The sequence below is a fragment of the Ranitomeya imitator genome, chromosome 3, assembly GCF_032444005.1.
Source record: "Ranitomeya imitator isolate aRanImi1 chromosome 3, aRanImi1.pri, whole genome shotgun sequence".
NCBI lineage: Eukaryota > Metazoa > Chordata > Amphibia > Anura > Dendrobatidae > Ranitomeya > Ranitomeya imitator.
In genome coordinates this window covers 572428236-572436298 of record NC_091284.1, presented here as the reverse complement: position 1 = coordinate 572436298, position 8063 = coordinate 572428236, and positions in this window count along the sequence as shown.

Below are 8063 nucleotides of genomic sequence, written 5' to 3'. Positions count from 1 at the left end.
AAACCGGTCCCGCCAAATTCAGGTGACAGGTTCCCTTTAAAGGGGTTTTTCAGAATCCGCAAAATATGTCGAATTGCATATTGCCATAGAATAACAAAGCAGCTTCCCTGCTGTATTCCCTGTTACGTTTCTGCAACAACCATGCATCATCTACACATTTGACCAGTGCAGCCAATCACTGGCCTCAGCGGTGATGCAGATGTGGATGGGAGAGACTGGCAGGGAGCACTGAAAAGATGTTTCTGGAGCAACAAAGGATTTTTCGGGTAAGTAGCGGCTGTTTTACTATGTTATGCCATATACTGCATTTAAGAGTATTTTGTTGATCTTGTAAATGAAAGTATTTACTGCTCGTTGCCTAGGTTACTGGCCACCTCTGCAGTGAATCAGAGGTGGCTGGTTTCTTGTGCAAAGAGCGTGCACTACTCCATTAGCTGTGTGCTTTCTTGGACCAACTCCCCACCTAAAACAGAATATATCTACAGGAAAATGTATCCAAGGTATCAGAGCCATCCTGTAATCAAAATTTTTATTGGTCAAAATACATAAGCAGGCAAAAAAGCAATATATCAGCCATAAATGGGCTTTGTGCAGCCAAAATATAAATATACTGTATACACTGTTGTCTTCTTGTATTTTGGCTTGACATAGGCCATTTTTTGACCGAAACGTTCCTTTTTTGTCTGATGATATATTTTGACTAATAAAGAATTCGATCATGGGATTGCTCTGGATACTTTCATTTATTTTTCTGTGCTATACAACTTTCAAACCCTGCTTTGAAGCTCACAGGATAATTGGACCTGGACAGCTTCAGTACCCCTGCGCTCCTCCAATGCTGCACAGGAAAAGCTGCCTCTGCTGGCAGCAGCTGATCAATCACAGTTCAGACTATTGGCTCAGCCAGGGCCGGCTCCAGGTTTTCGAGGGCCCCGGGCGAAAGAGTCTCAGTGGGCCCCCCCCTTTAACACATACCCCGCTTTATGATGCACAGATACGGCAGAGAAATGTATATTACAATGCCAGATTTCACTTCTTACATGAGTGACAGCTATTGTAAATTCTGCAGTGTATATATACAGGACAGGAGGAGTGGTACTGTGCAGTGTATATATACAGGAGGAAAGGTGCTGTGCAGTGTATATATACAGGAGAGGTGCTGTGCAGTGTATACATACAGGAGGAAAGGTGCTGGGCAGTGTATATATAGGACAGGAGGAAAGGTGCAGTGTATATATACAGGAGAGGTGCTATGCAGTGTCTATATACAGGAGGAAAGGTGCTGTGCAGTGTATATATACAGGGGGAGAGGTGCTGTGTAGTGTATATATACAGGAGGAGCGGTACTGTGCAGTGTATATATACAGGGGGAGAGGTGCTGTGCAGTTTATATATACAGGAGAGGTGCTGTGCAGTGTCGTGAGCAGGGCGTTGTTGTATCAGAAAATCTTTTCTGTTTTGAGTTTTTCTATGAAACAAAGACTTTTCTACATAAACAACGTTGTTTGGTTTTGCGGCCCTAACAGATCTGTGCTACAAAGTAACAGGCGGCTCGGGCATTAATGAGGGACCTGATGCTGAATCTTTTCCACAAACCCTAATGACCCAATTAGTGCCCCGTCATTAGAAGCTCATTAAACGCCTCCCTGTCCCGAGCAGTCATGTACAGTATGGGGGGATCCTGCAGCCCACCCCCTGGCTGCTCCATACCATACACTGCCCTCTGTCGCGCTCACTATTATCCTGTGCATTTCTCCTTCATCGTTACCCCATGTTACACTTGTCACCCCCCCCCCCCCACTACAGAGTAGCAGGGCAGCCAATGTCACAGGTCACCCCCTCCCGGACCCTAATGGCAGCAGGAAATGTCTGCTCCTCTATTGGGTTGGAACCTGATTTAATCAAGGAATAATGTGGATTTGTTCCCGGTGGCTGCAGGGGAAGGGTTAAGTGATGCCATGTCCTTGGTGGGAGCAGTGGCAGCTGCTGGGACCTGGACAGAGACAACCAATGTTGCTGTGACTGCACAGTGTGATGTGGAGGAGAGAAGCTGAGACTCCGGAGCAGAAATCACCCACATGCCAGCACTGGGCAGAGTCCCTCCAGTCACCAGCCTGGGGCCATGGGGCCCCAACATACAGCCCACAGCTCAGTTTTATCCATTTCAGCAGCTCCCCTTCCTCCTGGCATCTGGTTAACCCCATTTATGCGGGTCGGATTGTTATCTTTAAGGTTTAGCAATAACCTTCATACAGATGGGAAGGGGTTAAGCTTCTTCCTACCCCACTGGTGCAGGTTCGGTGTGGCATGCATGTATTCTGGGGTTCTTGGTGAGCTGGGCGGCTGCAGATTGCAGGCTGCACCCCACCAGCTTCTCCTCCAGACATCACCCACATTTTTAGGCAGCGGAGACAGACAGCAGCATACTGAGCCATAAGACCAACTGCAATCACTGCTGGATACCTTTGCACTCACTTAGTTGCTGGTAGCAGCTCCTCCGGAATCTGCCTGATAAGTTCAGCTCAGCACTGCAGCCAGCCAATGTACTCTCTCCGCCCACAAACAACATCACACTGGCTGCCTTCTCTTAACCCCTATGTGTGCCTGCCTGGCTGCACTGACTGAATGAGAAGATGCTTGTGTCAGAGCTGGCACATAGGGGTTAAGAGAACGCAGCCAGCAGTGACTTTGTGGGAGGAGAGAGCATGTTATCTCCTGCTTTGCTCTCCCAGCTGTATCTATTACAGCGTGAGTGGGCCCCCCTCTCTTCCCAGGGCCCCGGCATTTGCCCAGGTGCGCCGGGTGCTGACGCCGGCCCTGGGCTCAGCAATGCCACTGCTCCGAATTGTCAATCTTCAGGAGTGCACCTGGAGCGCCCCCGTAGGGCCGTGGGGTACTCGGAGCCGGGCCCTTCTGTTCTCAAAGGGGGATATCATGGTGGCTGACCTGGTCAGTGGCACTAGGGACGTCCGTTGTTAAAATGGGGGGGGTAAAAGGTCTTTAAAGGGGAAATGTTCGTGACGCCACCTGTGGTATTCGGTCAGGGTGACCGACGCTGCTTAGGGGTCCGCTGGGGTGATGTTATGGCAGCTGGATGGTATGCCTTCCCACAGGTGAAGTGTGTCCCCAGGGCTTCCCAAAGTGTAGATGATGGATGGAATGAGGCGCAGTGAAGAACGAGGACACAAGGGTGCAGTCTCTTTACATTTTTACTGAAGGTTCAGCATTCACAGTCCAGAGCACCAGATCACAGGGTAGGCAGAGTCCGGCCGGTCTGAATTCAAATCCAGAGTCCCCTTATCCAGGTGGAAATCAGTAGCCTTCCTCTAGCGCCTGAGTGTTGTCCTGAAGTAGAGAATAACCCTTTAAGTGGATAAAATTCTAGATGGTAGCACAAGGGGCAGCTCTCAGGTGGAAGCTAAAATCACATTTCTCTTGTTACATGGGATTTGGAGGGCTGTATTTTAAAACACAGATTACTCACCAAAACTATAAATCAGGGTTACCAAACAAAGGTTAACAACCGTTGGCAAGTTGATATTTTTCTGTCTTTTCTACGGCCACCAAAAATGGTGCAAATTGATTTACAGGACCTGGTTCAGTGGCCGCATACACGTAGAAACAGAATGAACAGCATGTGCAGCAACAAAGGCACCCCTAATTAATACTTGGTTGCACACCCTTTAGCATTGATGACAACCTCCAAATGTTTCTTGTAGCCATCTATAAGCTTCTTGCACATCTCAGCTGGTATTTTCTCCCACTCTTCCTTTGCAGTTTGTTCACGCTTTTGAATGTTTTCAGGGTTCTTTGTCCCAATGGCAGATTTCAGCTCACCTCAAAGATTTTCAATGGGATTGAGGTCAGGACTCGTTGCTGGCCATTTTAAAACAGTTGATTTTTTTCTTTTTCAACCATTCCTGTGTACTTTTGGATGTTTACTTTGCTGGAGGACTCATGATCTTCGACTCAAACCAAGTTTTCTTGTACTAGGTAGGACATTTCGCTCTAAAATCTATTGATTATTTTCTGATTTCATGACTCTTGTGATACGGTCAAAGCCTCCAGTACCAGATGCAGCAAAGCAACCCCACAGTATTATGGATCCTCCACTATGCTTAAAAGGAACCTGTCACCCCCAAAATCGAAGATGAACTAAGCCCACCAGCATCAGGGGCTTATCTACAGCATTCTGGAATGCTGTAGATAAGCTCCCGAAGTATCCTGAAAGATGAGAAAAAGAGGCTAGATTATACTCACCTGGGTGGGCGGTCTGATACGATGGGCGTCGCGGTCCGGTCCAGGGCCTCCTATCTTCATAGGATGACTTCCTCTTCTTGTCTTCACGCTGCAGCGCAGGCGCAGGCATACTTTGTCTGCCCAGGGCAGAGCAAAGTGTTGCAGTGCGCAGGTGCCGGGCCTCTCTGACCTTTCCCGACTCCTGTGCACTGCAGTACTTTGCTCTGCCCTCAACAGGGCAGACAAAGTACGCCTGCGCCGGAGCCACAGCATGAATACAAGAAGAGGACATCATCGTAAGAAGATGGGAGGCCCTGGACCGGACCGCGACGGCCATTGGATCGGCCCGCAGCAGGACCGCCCCTGGGTGAGTATAATCTAACCTCTTTTTCTCATCTTTCAGGATACATCGGGGGCTTATCTACAGCATTCCAGAATGCTGTAGATAAGCCCCTGATGCTGGTTGGCTTAGCTCATCTTCGATTTTGGGGGTGACAGGTTACCTTTAACCGTTGGCAGTGTGTTCTTTTCCTTATAAGCTTCACTACACTGTCTGTAAACAAATTGTTGCTTTTCATTGCCAAAAAGCTATATTTTTGTTTCATCTGTCCACAGAACATTTTCCCAGAAGTATTGTGGTTTGTCAAAGTACTCTTTGACAAAGATCAGTCATCATTTTAATGTCTTTTCTTCAGCAATGGTTTCTTCATTGTCCTTTGCCCGTCAAGCTCTGCTTAGTGTTCAGCATATGGTACTTGTTGAAACGATGACCCCAGTGCCATGATCCCACAGGGGGTCAGTCAGTGGACAGCACAACACACACTCAATGGGATAGAAATGGGGAGAGGAAGGCCCTACCGCTAGGGAATGAAGGATGAGACATCTTCTGAGCTCCAACCTGAGCCTGTCCCTGCACTCCCCTAATGCCCAAAGCGGGTCCTTCCCCCCGCTGCCATCACGAACCTCGACCCTCGCTGTCACCTCGCAATGCCCTAGCTATTGCATGCATTGGCCAGCAAGGGCGCTAGCCTCATCACTGCAGGTGGAACAACATATGGGATGGTGACAAGCATGAGACGGACAAGGCAAAAACACCACATTTAGCTACCATACTGCGCTGCCAAGCTCCACGCCGCAGAGGACACAGAAACAGGACTCCAAACTCCACAAATAGCAGAGCACAGCACTGAAACCATAGAACTGCATCTGCAAGGCTGGTCTCAATAGAATAACTCTATCACCAACAGTAAGCTGATGCATCTTGTTACCATTTAAAGAACGGTAGGAGTGGTCACCACCCACATCAACTGACCTAGCAACTAACCCCTGCTGGCCTGAAAGGAAAAAAAGCTACATTTAAAACATAGTGGAACCAGAGCTGCCACAAATCCAAAAATGGATCGTGGCAGTACCCCCTTTCATTGAGGGGCCTCTGGACCCTTAACTTTGGACCTCATCGGAAACTACATATGGTGAGGACACCTCAATTCACAAAGATTCACCTCTGCAGTTACCTTATCCTCAGGTTTACGGCAAATGCAGCCCAATGGAGATGGCAATAATGTAGGTTCCGGAGGTGCAACAAATCTCCTGAGCGCTGACCTGTGAACATGCATTACTGGGGGTAACGCCAGCTGGAAAGTTCCCTGGCTGAGAATAGCCGACACCCTATACAGCCCGATCACCCTAGAACTCCAGGTCCCAGAAGCATACTTACACCTGATGTTTTTGGTGGACACCCACATGTACTCATTCACACACAGGTCCGGACCTGCCCGTTTATTTCCACACATGCGTTTGCCAAAGGATAGTAAACTCTTTGAGGAACCAACAGCAGAGGCGTCCCCCTGTGTCACCAAACTCTTACCCTCACTACATACAGAGGAAACCACCACCCTTCCCTGACCCCTCCTCCTAAGAGGACTCCGAGACTCAGGGTTTACTTGTGGTGAGGGTTGAGTCTTGCCCTTACTCCCTGGTAGCACCTCAGCTGCCCCCACCGAAGATGAAGGGGTAGGTTGGAGAAGGATGGTTGAGATTGTAGCTCCCAGGCAGCAGTCCTTACATGACTGGTCCCAGCTGACTACTTCCCTGGATGCCCATTTATGACCGGGTTGTGTGTCTTAAACAAAGGAAGGCCTAAGACGATGGGAGTTGGCATTCCCTCCAAGACATAGCACGACAGGGACTCCTCATGAAGAATAACTATGCGCAGCTTAATATTATCTACGACTTGGGTCAGCCTTCCGTGGCTGAGAGGGACAGAGTCAACTGCCTGAACACTAATGGGTCTCGCCAGTGTCCTACCCATGAGACGATGGGATTGAAAAAAGCGAGAATTCACTAAATTGACTCCAGCTCCACTATCCACAAGCAACGGTATAGTCTCAGTAACCGCAGTAACCACCACTTTAGCAGGAATGGTACACAGACGAAAAGATGGAGGAAATATACACACCCTCGTCACCTCCCTCCACACGACCAGGGGAACGCCGCTTTGGAGATGAAGTATCAACTTGGGCGTGACATGGGCAGACATTAATGTAATGACCTGTAAGACCCCAGTAGAAACATGGCCCCATCCCACGACGAACCGCAGGCAACCCAGTTTGAGAAGAAATTCCTCCCACCTGCATAGGTTTGTCTGTCTGCACCAGTGTGTCCTCCTCCCCAGAATGAACAACAGGGGGCAGATTTGGTGTATGTCTCTCCCTGAGGCGTCTATCCACCCAGATAGCAAGGGCCATGGCGGCTTCCAACAACCCAGGAGCAACATACTGAACCAGAGTATCCTGAAGTCTAGCTGACAGACCCTGACAAAAATGGCTCCTAAGGGTAGGGTCATACCAGTGGCCCATCGCTTAAACTCTGAGCAGTACTCCTCAGCCAGCTGGCCCCCCTGCTTGATTTTTTTAAGTCTAGACTCAGCCAGGGAGACGCCATCGGGATCCATATACACCTGCGTCAATGCCGCAAAAAACTCATCCACCGACTGCAAAGATGGTGAATCGGTCGGCAGAGTGAAGGCCCAGGATTGGGGATCATCCTTGAGAAGGAAGATAATAATCCCCACAGGCTGTTCCTGACTTCTTGAGGAATGAGGGCGAAACCTGAAATATAATTTACAGGCTTCTTGAAATACAATAAACGTATCTCTCCCTCCAGAGAACCTGTCAGTGAGAGATATCTTGGGTTAGACATGAGCCGAGACCAAGAACCCTGACACCTGCTGCAGCTGCTGCACCACCTGATACCGCAGCTCCTTAACCTCATCTGTGAGGGACTGGATCAGGTGAGCAAAAGCCTGAGCTTGAGCCATAGGATCACCGGAAAAAAGTACTGGTTGGTGATAATGTCACGAATCCCACAGGGGGTCGGTCAGCGGACAGCACAACACACTCAACAGGATGGAAATGGTGAGAGGAAGGCCCTAACAATAGGGAATGAAGGATGAGACACCTCCTGAGCTCCAACCTGAGCCTGTCCCTGCACTCCCCTAACGCCATAAGTGGGTCCTTCCCCCCGCCGTCATCACGAACTTCAACCCTCACTGTCACCTTGCACTGCCCGGCAAGGGCGCTAGCCTCACCACTGCAGATGGAACAACACAGGGGTGGTGACAAGCACGAGGCAGACAAGGTAAAACACCACACTTAGCCACCATACTCCGCTGCCAAGCTCCACAACGCAGAGGACCCAGAAACAGGACTCCAAACTCCAGAAATAGCTGATTCAGTGCTGACACCAGAGAGCTACAACTGCAAGGCTGGTCTTAATAGAATAACTATCACCAACAGTCAGCTGATGCAACAGGTGACCATTTA